The sequence below is a fragment of the Cylas formicarius genome, unplaced genomic scaffold (genome assembly GCF_029955315.1).
Source record: "Cylas formicarius isolate icCylForm1 unplaced genomic scaffold, icCylForm1.1 PGA_scaffold_3__17_contigs__length_32017465, whole genome shotgun sequence".
NCBI classification, from domain to species: Eukaryota; Metazoa; Arthropoda; class Insecta; order Coleoptera; family Brentidae; genus Cylas; species Cylas formicarius.
In genome coordinates this window covers 18978673-18996294 of record NW_026844326.1, presented here as the reverse complement: position 1 = coordinate 18996294, position 17622 = coordinate 18978673, and the positions used below count along the sequence as shown (strand labels likewise).

Sequence of the window (17622 nt, the reverse complement as noted above, 5' to 3'; positions counted from 1 at the left end):
ACTTTATTATGTAGGACTCTAATGAGAATATTGGACATGCATTAAAACTCATTGAAACGACATCCATAACTTTTAATCATTTCTTAAAGGATGTGTTCAAAAAAATGTAATTATTGGGAGGGGAAACATATTCAGCTATAATCATTTAGAAACTACGAGCCCTAACAACTAATTGTACGGACGATGTACGAAATAATAAGAAAACATATGTATATTTATTTTAAATTGATTTTTTTTGCCTTTTCGATTGAAAAATTAAATCACGCACTTATTTTTATACCAAAAAGTGCTATCGTAATGAATTATTTTTTTATTTCACATAAATTACACAACAAAATGTCAAAAACATACCGAATTTGCTGACAAATAAATATTCGGACGCATTTAAATCTTTTACTTCAAATCGAACATTGATAAGAAGTAACATCACCTTTCGCGGCAATAACAGCTTTTATGGCATGGAATCTACCAAAGTCCTGCAATATTCGGGGGTGAAAGTGTTCCAAATTTCGGTGATTTTTGCCTTTAATGCTGGAACTGTAAGATGAGGATTGTTACGATGCCATAAAGTTTCAATAATATTCAAGTCAGGGCTACTTGATGGCAACGATAAAACTTTCATATTATGGCCCCCAAACCACTTTTTTGTTGTTTTCGCAGTATGGCAGTATGGCAGTATAGTATGTCTTGTTGAAATATAAAATTTTCATTTCCAAACGTTCGTTCTATTGATGGAATCAAACTTCTTGATAAAATTTGTTGGTATTTTTCTGCATTTACAGTACCATCAATGAACTCATAGTTGCCAACCCCTTCACCGAGTGGTAAATGAATTAATATACACCCCCATATCATAACACCCTGGGGAAATTTTAGTGTGCGCTTTAGACAATCTTTGTGAAAGGCTTCTGATTTTGTACGAATCACCCTTTTTCGAAAATCGCCTACACACACGTCAAATTTTGATTCGTCGCTGAAGATAACGTTATTCCACGTTTCCGTTGTCCAGGATATTTTAGATTTTGCCCAATCCAAACGTTTTTTCTTCTGGATAGACGTTAATAATGGTTTTTCCTTTGCCTTTAACCAAAATATTGAATCAGGAAAAATTGTAAACTTACATTATAAAAACTCAAACCAGACATATGCTTCCATTGTCTACAACATTCCCTGGAGACATTTAAGTTTGCCTCGTGATTCCATTCGGCTTGAATTTGTCGATTTGTCTTCTGCTAGCTTTACAAATCTTGACCAGAATACGACGATCTCTTTCAGTGATTTTACGGGGTCGGTCTGAACTTTTACCACGAACGCTAACACTAGTTGTCTCTCTATACTTTTTTATAATATCCCCAACTGTTGATTTTGCAATCTCAAGTCATTTGAAATTTTTTGCATTGATTTATCTCGGCAGTACTGAGCTTTGATAATTTCTCGCACTTTCTTGTTTGTTGACAATAAACATTCGCGTCCGAATATTTATTTGTCAGCAAATTTGGTATGTTTCCGTTATTTTGCTATGTAATTCATGCGAAATACAAAATAATTCATTACGATATTTAAAAAAAAATTAAATAGATATAAAAATGACTTTGTTATCATTTTTTACATCGTCCGAACATTTAGTTGTTAAGGCTCGTATCTGCCATAAGGAAGCATAAGTAGTTTGACAATTGACAATTGAATTAGGTCGATTACTGAATACAAGGCAAGTCCTACAAAAGCAGAAACACTCTTCAACGTTGGCACCTCGCTTGGCACAATGTAAAATTTAAATAGAAGGCGTGGACCTAATGCCGATCAATAATCGGTATTGAAACGAAAGCTCCCAATACGAGGTGCTGTTTAAAAGGCGACAGAAAATATTTATAACAAAGCAATTTGACCTACTTAGGCTCGTGCGTTCAATCGGTTCAAGGTGCAATACCACCTTTGCCGTTACCAATGATAAATAATTATAGTCGATATGTTAGGATTGGTTATGAAACTCGCTATTGGCGAATGACCCGTCTTCGAGTTTCCTTTATTTTTCCGTTTATGAGAAACAAGAGCTAAATTAAAAAAGCAACTTCTTATTTGACTACAGCAATAAACAACTTAAAACATCAAAGAAACCCAACAGATGTGTTTGATGTTGGCATCGTTGTCATCTAACCTGAATGGCATCCAAATTCAAGAGAGAGTGGCATAAATAAGGTCCGAGAATAATATTAAAATAGTCTTTTGATTAATAAATAAATTATAACCGAATACAAAATAATTTGAAACTTGCTTTGCTAAAATATATTTTTTAAACTCACTAACCGAATATTAATAAGCTACTAGATCTTTTTTATCAAACAGTTGATATATCATATGAGTAGATGAAATCGTACGAACTTTGCTACTGCTCAGATTGGGATTTTAACATTGTGCAAAGAATCCGGTTTCTGTAGACAAGTGAAATTCTGATTGTTACTTTCATAAGAGCGTTTTGAGAAATTTAGTTTTGAACAAAGTTAAAAATATTTTTCTTAGAAAAAAATAGCAAACTGTTCAGAAACTGGAAAATCGTAATCATTTATTGTTATCTAAATGATAATTTCTTCTTGAAAGGACGTTATGCGGAGGCTTCAAGAGAAGTGTCTGTTCTGTCGATGAACGTGGCTCCCGAATCATTTGCATGTAAATGCAAATGATTTTAATGGTACATATTACGCAACAAGGGTGATAAACGTATTTAAAACGTAAAAACTTTATCAAATGTGTTGCATACTATACTTTTGCAAGAATTGCAGAATTGACAAACGTCAAAATTCAAATCGTGTGGTAATAATACCGATTTTTCCCAAACCCGTGCGGTAATATCCCGCAAATGTCCGAAGTGGTTCGAAAGGCAGTAATAGTATATTATGCAACAAGTGCGGTAAACGGCATTTGACCCACGAGTTTATTTGACACGAGCGAATCGCAGCGGAGCGAGTTTTTAATAAACGAGTGAGTTAAAAAGTTTACCGAATGTGTTGCATACTATACTTTTTCTATGACCGTTAGTTTTTGGGTACAATTTCGCAAAACAACACGAATACATTCACTGATATAACCGTCAGAATTAACAAAGGTCAAAATTCAAAGCGTGGGAAATATCTCCGAAAACATCCGATTGCTCCCAAATCCGTGGGGTAAAATTCCGGAAATGCCCGAAGTGGCTCGGAATCATGGGAAACGAAACTGGCGCGGTAAAGTGACGCTTCCCGCACGCTAGATCGATGGGCAATTAGGTATTTTACAGACGGGAGTAGAAAAAAAAATATGTTCCAAATTTTTTTTGGTTGGTGTTGGTTAGTTTTGGTTATTTTTGGTTTTGATATGCTCGCCTGTATCCAAATTTTATTTATCTAAGACCAATTTTAGCAACTATAATGGAATTCACGGAAAATTTCATTTTTGAATTTCGAGTATAATTCAATATCGATGATGCTTTAACAATGAATGAGAGCGCCGTGAAAAATATCCTGAATCTTATTTTAGCTTTGACAAAACGAACGACACTGAATGAATAATACTACCGTTTCTGCACAGATCGAGTTTTAAAGAAATCCTCATTAGTGCGGCGTTTAGTAAAAAAATTTAATTTAACTAAAGTAAAATTGCATCCAAATTCATCCAAATGATTTAATGCAACATAAACCGTATTACCACTAGACAATTATGTACAATGTGAAATGTATTTGTTAATAAAATCAATGTTGCCAAACTAAATTGTCACGCTATTGCGGACCCAAGTAACATTCCGTTTTATAGGTTACAATTCCGTGAAAAAAATTGTAATAAACCGTATCATATTATATTGTCACTGTGTAATCCATTAATGGAGCATAACGCGACACACCAGTCGTACCAACCGCATAAATAATTATCGCGGAAGCGACAGCAGAAATAATGTCCGCGCGCACCGTGTCCAACTCTGTTTTGTCCATTCCGTTGGGTTTTTGTTGTCGAGCGTTCATGCAGATTTTTCCATTTCACATCCGCGTAGAAACTATACTACTTCCTACGTGTTTTATGTGCTGTGTTGTATCTCTGAACGTTAATGATTCGCTCTGCTCCAAATGCACAACGGGATCGCAATTTTCGTTTATAGTTTGGCTGGTTGCGTTTTTGTTTTTCTATAGGAGGAAACAAGTACGGGAATAAGACACCAACTGTTTCTCAGATTACGCATGGATCTACATTTCACGTTGCAAGAGCAATATGTACATTTTGGCTCAATTACAATGCAGATTAATAAAAAGCACATCAAAACACATTTAAGGTAAAGCAAATCTGCATAATTGCCTTAATAATGCCGATATCTGAATGGTATGGTCTGTTCATGGATATAAGAAAGTGACCAATTGCTTTTGAACGGATTATCCAAGGGTGGTCATTAACATACAATGCAACAAGATTATTATTATTAATTAATAATTAATTAATTAATTAATAATAATAATAATCTTGTTGCATTGTATATTAATGACCACCATTGGATAATCCGTTGAAAAGCAATTGGTCACTTTCTTATATCTATGAACAGTCCATACCTGGAATTTTTTTGACAAGAGAAATTTGGATTTGTTCTTACTACTTGACCATCGAGTCTCATCCCTTTTCGTACGACTCTGTATTATATTTTTGCTAAAAAATTAATTTGAATTGAAATGAAACATTTTTATGTGAATAAGTCGCTAGGAATGAAGATTTTCGAAATATTTTGGTTTGAAGTAATCGCGTTTTTAAAGAAGTGACACGATTCTTATAAACAAAAATTAAATATTACATGTACGTCAAAATTGTACTAGCAGACTGGATCTTCTTTTTTTCCTTATTATAATTGTTTTAATATTTTTTTTTAGACCAGATGGTTGTTCCTAGCGACTTTTCATAAGGAAACCTTTTTAAGTAAAAATAATTAGTATTTTTGTTACCAAAAATATAATACAAGATAGGACAAAATGTCGTGAGCCTACGAAATTGAAAAAAATCGCGTAGGTAACGCACCCTACAAATAAGAGATAAATTAATAATAAAATTTCTCAGGTCCCAAAACTCGTAGGTACCAGTTTCGTTCGAAGTCGGCATTATTCAAAAAATTCTGCAAAAAATAAGAAGCGAATAAATATAATAAAGAAACAGAAGAAAGGAATCTAAAAAAGGACAAACTCAACAGATATGATATAATCCTAGACGGACTAAAAGAAAACCTACATTCAATCAACTTATTAATACACAGATTCACAGCTAGCAAAGTTCCAATTGTTTAAAATATGTAAACAGTACAACCTGAGGACACAAGAAGACAGCGAAGACACCAAAATCAACATATATAAATAAGTATCACAAGTTGTATCTCATGGAACTGAAACATTGGCAATGACGACGGCAAACAGACAAAGTATATTTTTTAATAATAATAAGAGGAAGAAAGGTTTAAACATTTTAAGAAAAGAGGATGTATGACCGAAATGAACGCACAATATCAATTATGATGAAAAACCAAATAAAAGGCAAATAAAATATCGACCTACATAAAGTGAAGGCGACGAAGAAAAAAGCTGCATCATCTTCTCATATATCACGGTTTTTGTTGTGGAGTCCGATTTGTCTTTTCTATTGCAAATAACCCCTTTAAAACAGTTAACGATCACATTAGTCTATTTCACTTTCTTTACTGTTTTATATTTTTTCAACCGCATTGTACGATGAGAACATACTGTTGCTTTTCGATGTGGTTCGACTAAAATTTTCAAAAAACGGCAATATTGGCAAAATTGCTATATTTCAAAGGATTGGTTGAATTATCTATCTGTGAATATTATCTAATTTCGATTTTTAGTTAGTTCCAGTTATTCGCGCATTAATCGATCAAACGCCTTACCGAATTCTGTGAAGATGCATATTTCTAGGATTACTTGTATGGAAAAGAGTTTTTTTTTTCTGTAGCCAATCTCTTTCTAAATTATGTTTCGTAAGTTCATTCAATTGTCCTACTCATTACTCGTAAGGCTTAGTTACAATATGGACGTCAGTCAATCCGCAGGTCCAGTACTGTACTTACATACAGCTGAACAAGTTCCAAATTAAAATGTTCCCGGAAAGTAAGAAATAACATGGTACCGAAGGATTGAAAAAATAAAAAATTCCAGAATGTCAGCTCAAAAGCATACCAATAGTAATCGTTCTTATTATGAAACTGTACGAACTTTGGTGCAGCCTATTAACCCACGCAAATTGCGGCACATCCTGCTATAATTTGTTCGGTAGCCTATATTAAAAATAAATTATTAGCAATTTAATGAACTGGAGGTTGCGTAAAGAACCTAACCGGGTTTAAATACGCGGTTCTATTCAACAAACGTTTCACTATTTCATCTTTATTATCTCATAAACGCTAGTATTTACTAAGCAATAAAAAGCCTGTATGTGTGGCCTATATTAACGACCACTTAATTACAGACACTTATTTTCTCGCGGACCGATTAATAAGACGTAAGTTGAAAACTGTCAGTTTTCACAACTTCTGCGGTAGGTGTTTGTGAGACCTTTATTATTATTGATGCAAGAAAAAATCTACGCGGAGGACAGGATAGGCAATCATTGCGCAACGAAATAACCATCAGCCGTACGTACATCATTAAAACGCGAAATAATTGTATAAAATACCGATCAAGACTAACTAGATAAATAATTTATGTATACATAAAGTTGACACTAATTGCACTTCAACGTGGAATTACATTAAGTAAGCTGGGTTTCTTTTTTGTTAGCAATAGGAAGTCCTTTCTTGAGGAGAATAACGAACAGATTGACCACACTGAAGCCGGATAAAAAAATGCTACCAGATATTTACCGATCGCAATGAATATGAATTTCATTTGAGAAAAAGCAGGGAAACAGCAAAACCAGCTACTTGTACGCTCAGTAGATCCATATGCACACTTTGTATGAACTTCCCATTTCCGGAGATGGCATTGCGACTGCTGTCGAGTTATTCACGCTGTACGTCCGTTCTAAGGTTAATAAGAGATACTGACGGACTATCAGTCCTTTGTAAGTGTCCGATTCCGCAGAGCTTGAAGCTCTTGAGGCGACGTCAAAATACTAACAGTGCATAGTGGTGTTGTTCTTCTTGTTTAAGACGATTTTTTATTATGCTATATATATGTCGTCTCCTCTTAGAAGGTTGGTTATAATCATGACGATTCTTGCTTTTGATTCGGCGGCTCGAAATAATTCTATTGATGTACGCAGTGATACCACTCTCTTAATTTTTTTTCCATGAAGTTCATATTTCTAAGAGTACTTGTAATTATGTTTTGTAAGTTCATTCAATATTGCTACTCATTACTCGCTCAGCTTCTGTACTTACATGGAATTGAACAACAATTGAACACACGGGTAAGCAAGCTTCCTTGTTTTTACAAAGTCCACGGTCTCTATATACCCACATTTCAAAAGTCATTTTTCGTCGTTGTCCATGACACCATTTGGTAGAGATGGATTGAGAAAACATAACATTTGGTCAAACTGATCTCAAGTCTGATGTTTATATCTCTAGAGTGGAATACTTGCAGCATATTTGTAAATGCACCTGTAGCTTGACTTATTCTGGATTTTATTTCGCTCTGAACTCCTTATTGCCAACATGCAGCCTTCCCTGGACATTTCCTTTGCAAATAATCATTAAATTTTTCTTCTTCATATTAAGTGTTCATCTCTGGGCTATTAGTGGTGTATCGCCGGCAAAACGGACATTATTAAGGAATTCATCGCTTACCCCTCTTCCTTTTGTTACAAATTAAGTAGTTCATGTTTTAAATTTTATGGCCAGGTTCGACATCTCTACGAAACCGATGAAATGAGCTTCATTGAAAAATATAGTCATCTTCGTGCTTCTGCTGAATGTTGTAAATATGAAGAATTCACTATGATGATCTCCAATTGTTGCGACCGTCATTTTACTGAATAAGAGGACTAACTGAACCGTGGGCACCATGCCTTTTTGTGTAACGCTCTATTGATAAAATTGTAAGAAATTGGATAATCTAAAAGGCTCGAGATAAGCAAAATAGTAACTAGGCTCAATTTTGTCCCTGCAACAAAATTATTGCCCATTGACAGCACTGTACGAAGCATTTCTAATGCAATACTAGGAAAATCTATGCACAAAAAATGCTTTCTCATAGATTTGGTTGGTTGCCAAAAAAGTTATTTTATTGTTGCGAATAAGTTTAATTTTTCAATGAATAAAAAATCCAGTGGCGCCCTTTAGCCCGGCATCATAGAAACTTCGGATTTGTCGACCGTTGAACCACGTGACAGATCAATTCGACTCCCATATTTATCTACGTGCCACAACATACCCGACATCCTTAATTACGAATCAAATAAATAATGGTAGGATCCCGTCTCGCACATTTCGACATCGAAACAAGTACATGTATACTACGCCCATAAATTATGGAAAAACTAAGTGAGAGAGCTGAATCGGCTTCGCCTTATTTGCATCGACCAACGTTACGCAAAATCACGTTTCAATACCGGCTCGCACCTGCTTCAAGAAAATTTAATTATTTCTCAATAACGTCCCAACAGTTCACGTAACTGCGAAACGGCCTTAAGTGTTCCTCGCGGAGTTGTACGGTTTGCTTATTGAGAAACAGTTACGTCACTTGTTTATTTGGAATAAAATATCCCGCCGGTAGATAACCTACACCGTGTTTAGTTTATACGAGCGATCGTTCTCATATTAATTATTGATACACGCACTCTTATTCCGTACCTACACTGTTATTAAAATTATGTAAATTCGTTCTTCGGACATTTATTATATCCAAGCGTAGAACCGTCCGCTTTATATTAGGTTTGTTCTGGCAGCTGTTTCTGATGAATAATGCGTAATAGGATAAATAGGGTTCGTACAGAGACTTCTGATCGGATTTAAACACTCTGCACTGAATACAGAAAAGGTGTTAAGTATCCAGAGCCCGCGCATACGCCTAGAATCTGAAATATTGGAATTTTCCGACTCTAGTATACCGATACTACGCTCCAGTTTAGTACACTAGATATGTAGTAGTGGTAGACACACTCAATATGTAGTAGTGGCAGACAATGCCTATTTCCGAGCGGTTTTAACTTAGTACCGATTATAAACAAGGGCGTTCTAGAAAATTGACATCGACAACCACTAATTTGAAAACAGACATACAGTAAACTCCGTTTATAACATACATAGGATATAAAGTACTACTCTTGATTTACTCGGATATTACGTACTATATATAACTTCTACTACGATTATAAAATACAATGTTTTCACTATTGTTTTGGTTATAAAGTACGAGTGTACGTTAAAACCGGATTATTGAAAGGTGGTTCCCCGAAAAAAAAAGGTTAAAATGGCGGATCGGCGCAAGTCTTTAACTGTAAAAGAAAAGATAGAGATTAAGTACTGAGGGTGGCATCGGTAAGGCGAAAATTGCTAGACAAAATAAATTGGCAAAAACAACAATATCTTCAACTTGGAGTAATCGCGAAAAAGAAAGCAACTGTAGCAGATGTAGACAAAGCTCTTTTACGATGGTTTCAAGTTCGAAGTTCCGGAAATATTGCAATAAGTGGTCCAGTTCTGAAATCGAAAGCCGAAGAATTAGCCAGGGGATTACAGGGTGAGGATTTTAGTTGTTCTACAGGTTGGCTCGAAAAATTTCTGGTAAAGCAGATGTTAACAAACAAGCTGTGCTGAACTGGTTAGAGAATAAGTGGCCCAGTATTGCACAAAATTGGAGGATATTTTCAATGGCGACGAGACTGGGCTAATTTACAAGATGACTGTAGATCGTATCCTTAAATTTAGAGGAGAAAAGTATTTGGGTGGGAAGCTGTGGAAGATGAGATACACCGTTTGGGTTTGTGCAAATATGACAGGAAGCGAAAAATGCAAACCTCTTGTTATTGGTAAATATCGACCACCGAGATGCATGAAAAATGTGAAACATCTACCTGTCTACCTTATTATTTGGGATGAAAAACTAAAACGCCAGAATAGAAAAATATTGCTTCTGGTTGACAATTGTGCAACTCATCTAAAAAATCTAATCCTTTCAAATATCAGGTTAGAGTTTTTGACTCCAAATAGCACATCAGTCGTCCAATCAATGGATCAGGGCATAATAAAATGCCTTAAGACATATTACCGCAGATATTTTTTGTATCGTTTGATCCAGTCCTTTGAAAATAAGGAACTTCTCAACATCACTATCCTAGACTCGATTAACTTGTTGGAATGTTGTTACTTCAACCATTATTTCAATCTGCTTTCGACATGCAGGTCTGATAAAATCGGAAGATGAGTTTGATTCAGACGATGACTTACCTCTGGTTCAGTGGTTCGAGAAGTATAAAAATAATGACGACGATGACTGGGAGGTTACCCTAAGTAATTGGTTGCGCAATAATGGCCAAGATCTAACCAACATCGAAATGTATCTTCCTGAGCTGGATAGCTTTCCCCAACTCTTGACGATAATTTAATAACAACGGAGTTATTAACGGATAACGATTTTATTACTGCAGTTTTACAGCCAAATAATCCTCAAAGCTCTGGTAACGAAAGAGACGATGATGTTCAACAGGTCGAAGTACCAATTTAGAATGCAGCGCTTTGCCCCGCTAAAATTGTTACAAATTTTTTACAATCTACTGATAATGTAACGCACGATATTATGCAAGAGTCCTGGAAGGTTGAGAAGCATATCGAGAATATGAAAAATAACGACTTTTTTTACTCTAAAAAAATAAAGTATGTATTTTTACTTGTATATTGTAAAGTTTATATAGATAGATAAGTTTTTAGTTTAGGTAGTTTAGTTTTTTAGTACCCTTATTAATGTTTCTTAGTTTTTTTATTTTTATATAAAATAAATATATGTACGTACCTACATATTTTTTGTGTGTTTTTTTATAGCGTACTTCCGCTTATAGAGTACTCATTTTCTGTTAACTAGAGGATACTTTATAACCGGAGTTCACTCTATATCTATTTGAGATTGGCAATGAGAACAAACTTACTACTACTGAGTTTTCCCGTATTTCTTCACAACCAACTTACCCTAATTTAATTTATATGCTTTTTTTTTAGTACTCTATTCGAAATATTCTTCTTAGAATACAACAAAAATTCTCGTGTATTTTTCATATACAAAAACTTTGATACATTACCTTATGTTCGTCAAATTTTGTTTTGTAACTTATGAATGTTTGGTTAAGCAAACAGCTATGCTGACCTTCGCCAAAATTCTGTACCACACAGCTACATAAAAAATATAATAAACAGAAAGAAGTACATAAGAGAGCTCCTAAATAAGTTACAATCATCTGAAATATTCATCCACGAAAGTTATCTGACTTCATAATTCTAACCTGGGCATGTAATGGGAATTTGGAAATGAAAATCGAGGCAATATCATAATTTTTGACGTTGTTTATTCCCTAATCCTGCAGCCTTCTAAGGAAAGACTTCACAACCTGCCGGCATCAGTGATACAACTAAGCACCAATAATCATGAGAGTACAGTACAAACATTTTTTTAAATTGTAGGATAAACAGTTAGTGTGCAAAATTGAAGCACTACTCTATACACTAAAACCATGATTATAATTGAAATATGAAATTTAGACAGGTCGATGTATTGTTTTTAATGGGTAAGTTCAAAATGTCTTCATACAAGCATACAAAAAAGGAAGATTTATAAAAAAAATTGACTTCATGACTAGCAATTATCGTTCCTTAATTTGCAAACCGCGTCGAATGCAACATTACGAACGCTACCTGAAATTCCGCTACCTACCAACTTTTACTTCCTTGCTTAATCGTATAACGTTCTTTGTTGCTTGCGAACGCTTTCTCCGTATTAACCTATTAGTCCTACGATTACCTACGCGCAAATTAACGCCAAATGAATTCTCGCTTAAGGTGTCATTGAAACTTCCACAGATTGTGTTTTAATGCTAAACGTTAACAGTCATCTAATTGTCACGTCAGTCACATAAACAATGAAAACAGTCCGGGTGAATTTCCATCTTAGGTTAAGTCCGCGGGAATTTTAAATAATTCAACTTCGCGGCAGTTATTTATTCAAATCGGACAGTTTAACCTACATCGCTATCGGTTTAACGAAAACGGCAATTAAATGCTTAAACCGGTCGAGCAGCAATGACAGCGCTAATGCACATTTTTCGCACATAATCGACGAAAACCGCAAGACCTCGCGGAATTTCTCACTAAGTATTGGAACGACAAAGAAAAAAACTGGTCGTACGTACTATGTAACGGTGAAAAACGCGCTATCTGATTGTGGAATAATACTCAAAGTTGTTGCCATTTGTAGTAATATGGTCACAGCCACGCTTATTACTACAATATAAAATACAACCGCTGTTATAAAGCAAATATCTTCACGAAACAACCATTACAATTACATAAGTAATTAATTGAAAAATGGTCAATAATAGGCCTTGGATGCACAGCTATGCAGAAGGTCAAGATAGAGTTTAGTCTCAATTTTTAAAATGAATTAATATATATTAAAAATTGTAACTTAATTTTCAAACGGCAAAAGTAGATAATCACAATCATTAATTACTTAATTATTTTTATCTTTTAAAGGAAATAAAAAGGGGGAAGCGTAAGGAAAGGAGCACGTATCCTATCATTTAATAATATTGGGCTGCAACAACTGTTTGTTGATATTATGTACACGTTGTTAGACTCCATGTAGATTCAAATAGCGCTTTTATGTTTTAAAATTAATTTTGCTATAAAGATTATATCATTTTAGTTTTAATGATTGTAAGGAATCGTAATTGTAATTTATAATTTGCGTCGAAGGTACATATGCTTTTATTTTCTTTTCTTAACGAATTAGCTGTTAGGAGAGCAACTTTTGACACAAAAAGTATAGCAACACCTTCAACATCTTAAATGAGGATATATCTAGCGTAATTTGGGGAAAGGGTGGCCGCACCTCATTAGAAAGGGCTTGTAATACCCTATTCAATTCTGCTTAGTTTTTAAAATTCGATCTATTCGTTTGGAACATTATGATTAACTAAAATATCAACAATAGGTTTGACGAAAAAATCAAAAATCGACCGTACTATTGAAAAAAATTGTTTTTTTCGACTGAACAATTATTTGGTTCTGGCTTCACTTTTCAATATGCTACGTAGTTACTAGATGTAATGTGGTCGAGGTATCGCAAAAAGGTATAACCAATTATTGAGTATTTTTTTCGATATGAAAACCGGTTCGGGAAGCTGTTTAACCAACGACACCTTGACAACCATGCTTCTTCTGCATACACTGATCATTTTCATGTTTTCATAGGTTTTAAGAATGTTCTAAAAAAGTGTGTTCAATTCAAATACCAAATTTCAACAGGTTGGCGATTATTTAATATTGCTACCTATATTTCTTTCAGTTCAAAATTTGTTCTCATTAAACCTTTTAAACATGCAAAAAAAGTTAAAGTGTTAAGTATCTTTATACGTCAAATCGATACATTACTTATCACGAAGTAAAATTAAAGGTCTTTAATGCAAATTTTAATCCAAAAATTTTAAAATTCCATAATGAAAACATCTATCTAATCTATTGTTTTATGGGTAACTCTGTAGGATTTTAGCAAAGCGATATGCAGTACATATATGGCGGTATACTAGGCCCTCTGCTACAAAGCAACGGATCATTGAAGAGTACGAATCGAATTATGCAGTTTTACGGGGAAGATTTGATATTTTGAGTGGACACCTCTTAAAATCCAATACTGGCAAACCGAAAGTTTTATGCTTGGAACTAATACCCAAATAGTACATGCTAAAGCCTCTTTTCCAATTATTATTATCTAATAACTTGGTTGTTCCAATAATCGATAAGTGCAAGAGTCTTGGTTCCAATTTAGACTCCATACTGCGTTTTAAAGACCATATTACCAATAAAATCGTGATAGAGTACTCATTTTTATCACAGTCACTGCTGTTCGTCCTAAAACTATGCTCTGTGGCTCTTAAATCCTCTCGCAGTGCACCCCCACTGGGATACGATCGATGTTTGGACGCAACTGAGAAAAAAATGATACAAAATTGATACTTGAGATTGACATATTATGGGATTCGAAGTTTTTTTTACAAGATTGCAAAATTTAGGATTTCGTTATAGCTCTTCTGAAGGATATCCTCTAGCCGTCACCTTCAAAGCAAAATTTAGGATCGCATTGCAACGTCTTCGGGTAAGCACGGTCCTCGTCATATGTTTGTTATCACGATTTTTCTAAAATAGCTTAATATACAGGGTGTTTTCTAATTGAACATCAATAAATAAGGCGGCGATTTTTGGGTCCATTTCAAAAAGAAAACTTCATATGAATATATGTCGTAAACGTCTTTTCAAAAATATTTTTTTTAATATCTGTAATACCACTTTAGATATTTTAATGAAATTTGGCACACGTGTACTGCGTATCAAGAGGCATTATTTAGTGTACCAAAAGTTTTTTAAAATGGCGAGCGTATGGAATTTCACGTCTATTTTGGCAGACATTTAATTTCTGGATTTTTTTCAATCCGATGTATGGTTTTCGTTTAAAAAAATAAAAACCTCTTTTCTGGATGATTAAAACAATATTGTTGGTGTGACAGCAACTAACCAAAATAATATTTCCTTTAAAAAAATAATGACATTTGCATTCATTTATTAGCAGATTTATTTCCTTGAATTCTGTTTAGTCCGTAGCACGGTTTTCACTTAAAAATAAAAACTAAGAGGAGGTTTTTATTTAATTTTTTGAAGGAAAAACCGTATAGTGGTGTATTTTAAAAAAATTATGTGTATGTGTGTATGCCAAGGTTCATTTCCTTAAAATATCTAAAGCGGTATTAGAAATATTAAAAAATATATATATTTTTGAAAAGTTTAGGATATATGTTCATATGAAGTTTTCTTTTTAAATATGGCCCCAAAAATTGCCCTCTTAATTTATGACATTCGATTAGAAAACACCCTGTATAATTATATATAGTTTGCTTTCTTGTCCTGTTATATTCTAGGTCTAGGCTTCAACCACTTTTAACTTCTTTAACTTCAAGCAAAATTACCCGGGAAGCTGAACTTCGCATTGCCGTGCAGATAATTTTTATTATGCCTTTTGTAATGTTTCTTCTGCTCAGGTAATAACTGTATAATTCTTATTATTATAAGGCTCCCTATACTTGCTGCAGCACCAATACGTCAAAAACGAGCATTCTCGCGTAAAATGCGGATCCAAACGATTTAACAGTTTTTACTCGAAAACGTCGCCACGGCGGGACCACGAGCATCAAATTTCGGTTCCACGGTCACCTTCTGTCACGCGGCCGCATCCATAACTCTCGCGATTTTTGCAAGAGCGCGTGACGCACGGAGAGGGGGGCGGCGGGGTGGAGGTGGGGAAATCGACATTTCGAAACGCTTTCACGTCCATAGTCGCATCTCGGACGTGCACTGCAGACATGATTTTCACATTTGCGAGAGGCGAGAACGAAAGAGAGAGATAAAAAAAAAACGAAAATAAGCAACGCGCGGGAGAAAAACGCAGAGCGCCGCGTTTCCGAAGTTCTCGGCACGTCTCTGGCACACCTGCGGTGGTATTTATCATTCCGCGGCCTTTGGGTATGGCGTGTTGCTCAAACACGCCCTCGGGGAACAAGTTTTTCGTTGTTTTGGTGCTGATGCATTAATCGAACGCTGCTGCTGCCGTAAAGGACGACTCCTAAACTGATATGGACCTCAACAACATTTTAAAACATCACGTTTTCCGTATGTTAAAAATAACATAGTTAAATACACAATTCCAGTTGCTATGTAAAACAAAAAGGCACTCTCATACATCATGCAGAGCGAGCATTCCTACAAAACACGCCTGACGCTATTCGGGAAAAAAATATTCTTGTGCCTCAAGGGCTAGTTTGGAAAACAGACGGGTCCAAAACACATCTAGGAACAGAAGCTGGAATATATAAATGCAGATATCTCGCCTCTACTCTTGGGCACATTGAAAAAGACTGAGGAATATAATTCTGTCAAGGTAACTAAATTTTAACTTTTTGTGAAGTAAGTTTGAAGGTTATACAAGATTTTGTATCAATATGTAGATTAAGCTCTTCCGTTTCTAATCTGCAATATTATTTTAAAACAGCGCAGATAAAGTTACCAATCAGTTCCATTTTCTCTTCACTACTTAATAACACTACCACATTTATGGATAAAAGGAGATTGTAAATCTCGCGCATGCGCATATTGAATGTTCTTTCTCAAAATTTCATTCATAGTTACTTGATAAGACCCTTTAATATCAGCATGAGGCAAAGCCTCTATATCTCTAGTAACTATATGGGTAAAATGCGAGATTAATTACTTTTCAGTGCATCCTAGATTGCAAATAACTACGGTCGAATTTACATTTTTATTGTACTTTGAAATACATTTCAGAAATTAATAATTTTCGCATATTCGAATGTAGATTACAGTTTTGGTTAACTTTTAACATTTTTCAATATTGTCAAATCTTAAGGTACTTTACTTTTAGGTAAAGCTTTACATTTTTTGACAAACCTCGTATACTACTGGAAAACATATATATATATATATATATATATATATATATATATATATATATATATATATATATATATATATATATATATATATATATATATATATATATATATATATATATATATATATATATATATATATATATATATAACACTTCGAAGTGTTTTCGGAGCGCGAGCATTGAAGATGCCAAGTGAGATTTTGGCGAAACGTCTGCAGGATTCCAGTCGGATGCAAGATTTGCAGGATTCCAGTCGGATGCAGGATTCCAGTCGGAGTTCAACGAGCGAACGGATGATATCCCGGAATATAGTGTCATCACATTTTTCCATCCGTGAATCAATACGTGAGAATATATATATATATATATATATATATATATATATATATATATATATATATATATATATATATATATATATATATATATATATATATATATATATATATATATATATATATATATATATATATATATATATATATATATATATATATATATATATATATATATATATATATATATATATATATATATGATGACTGCATTCTAAATTTACGAACATGCAGAACTTTTTATGAAGAATAATTTTTTTCTAAAAATTAATAATAAAAAAGTTTCCCTTATTGTTCCAGCTTAATGTATGATGATTGAAACATCGCCTGTAGGAATTGCAACAATATATGATGATATGCGTGTGTCAGCTAATGAAAAAACGAATACCGATCGATTATTAATAATAAAATTAGTTATGAAAAATGAATTGAAAGTCACTTACATGCTGATAAAACGGTAAGTTTTTGGAGAGAAGCGGCATGGCTTAGAACTTTTCATGCAGATATGAAAAATAAAATGGTAAAAATAAAAAAAAGCAAATTAAACAGTCAATACAAAATATTTTAGCGAAATTGCACTACAATCGACGGGATTTTTGACAATAGTAAAA

At 34.0% G+C, this 17622-nt stretch overlaps 1 protein-coding gene across 4 annotated transcripts in view; it reads right to left on the bottom strand.

The window, feature by feature from the left end:
* The window catches only part of LOC132699381 (protein split ends), a 136430-nt gene that overhangs the window by 33847 nt on the left and 84961 nt on the right, over positions 1 to 17622 (bottom strand). The gene's annotated exons all lie outside the window — the stretch shown is intronic.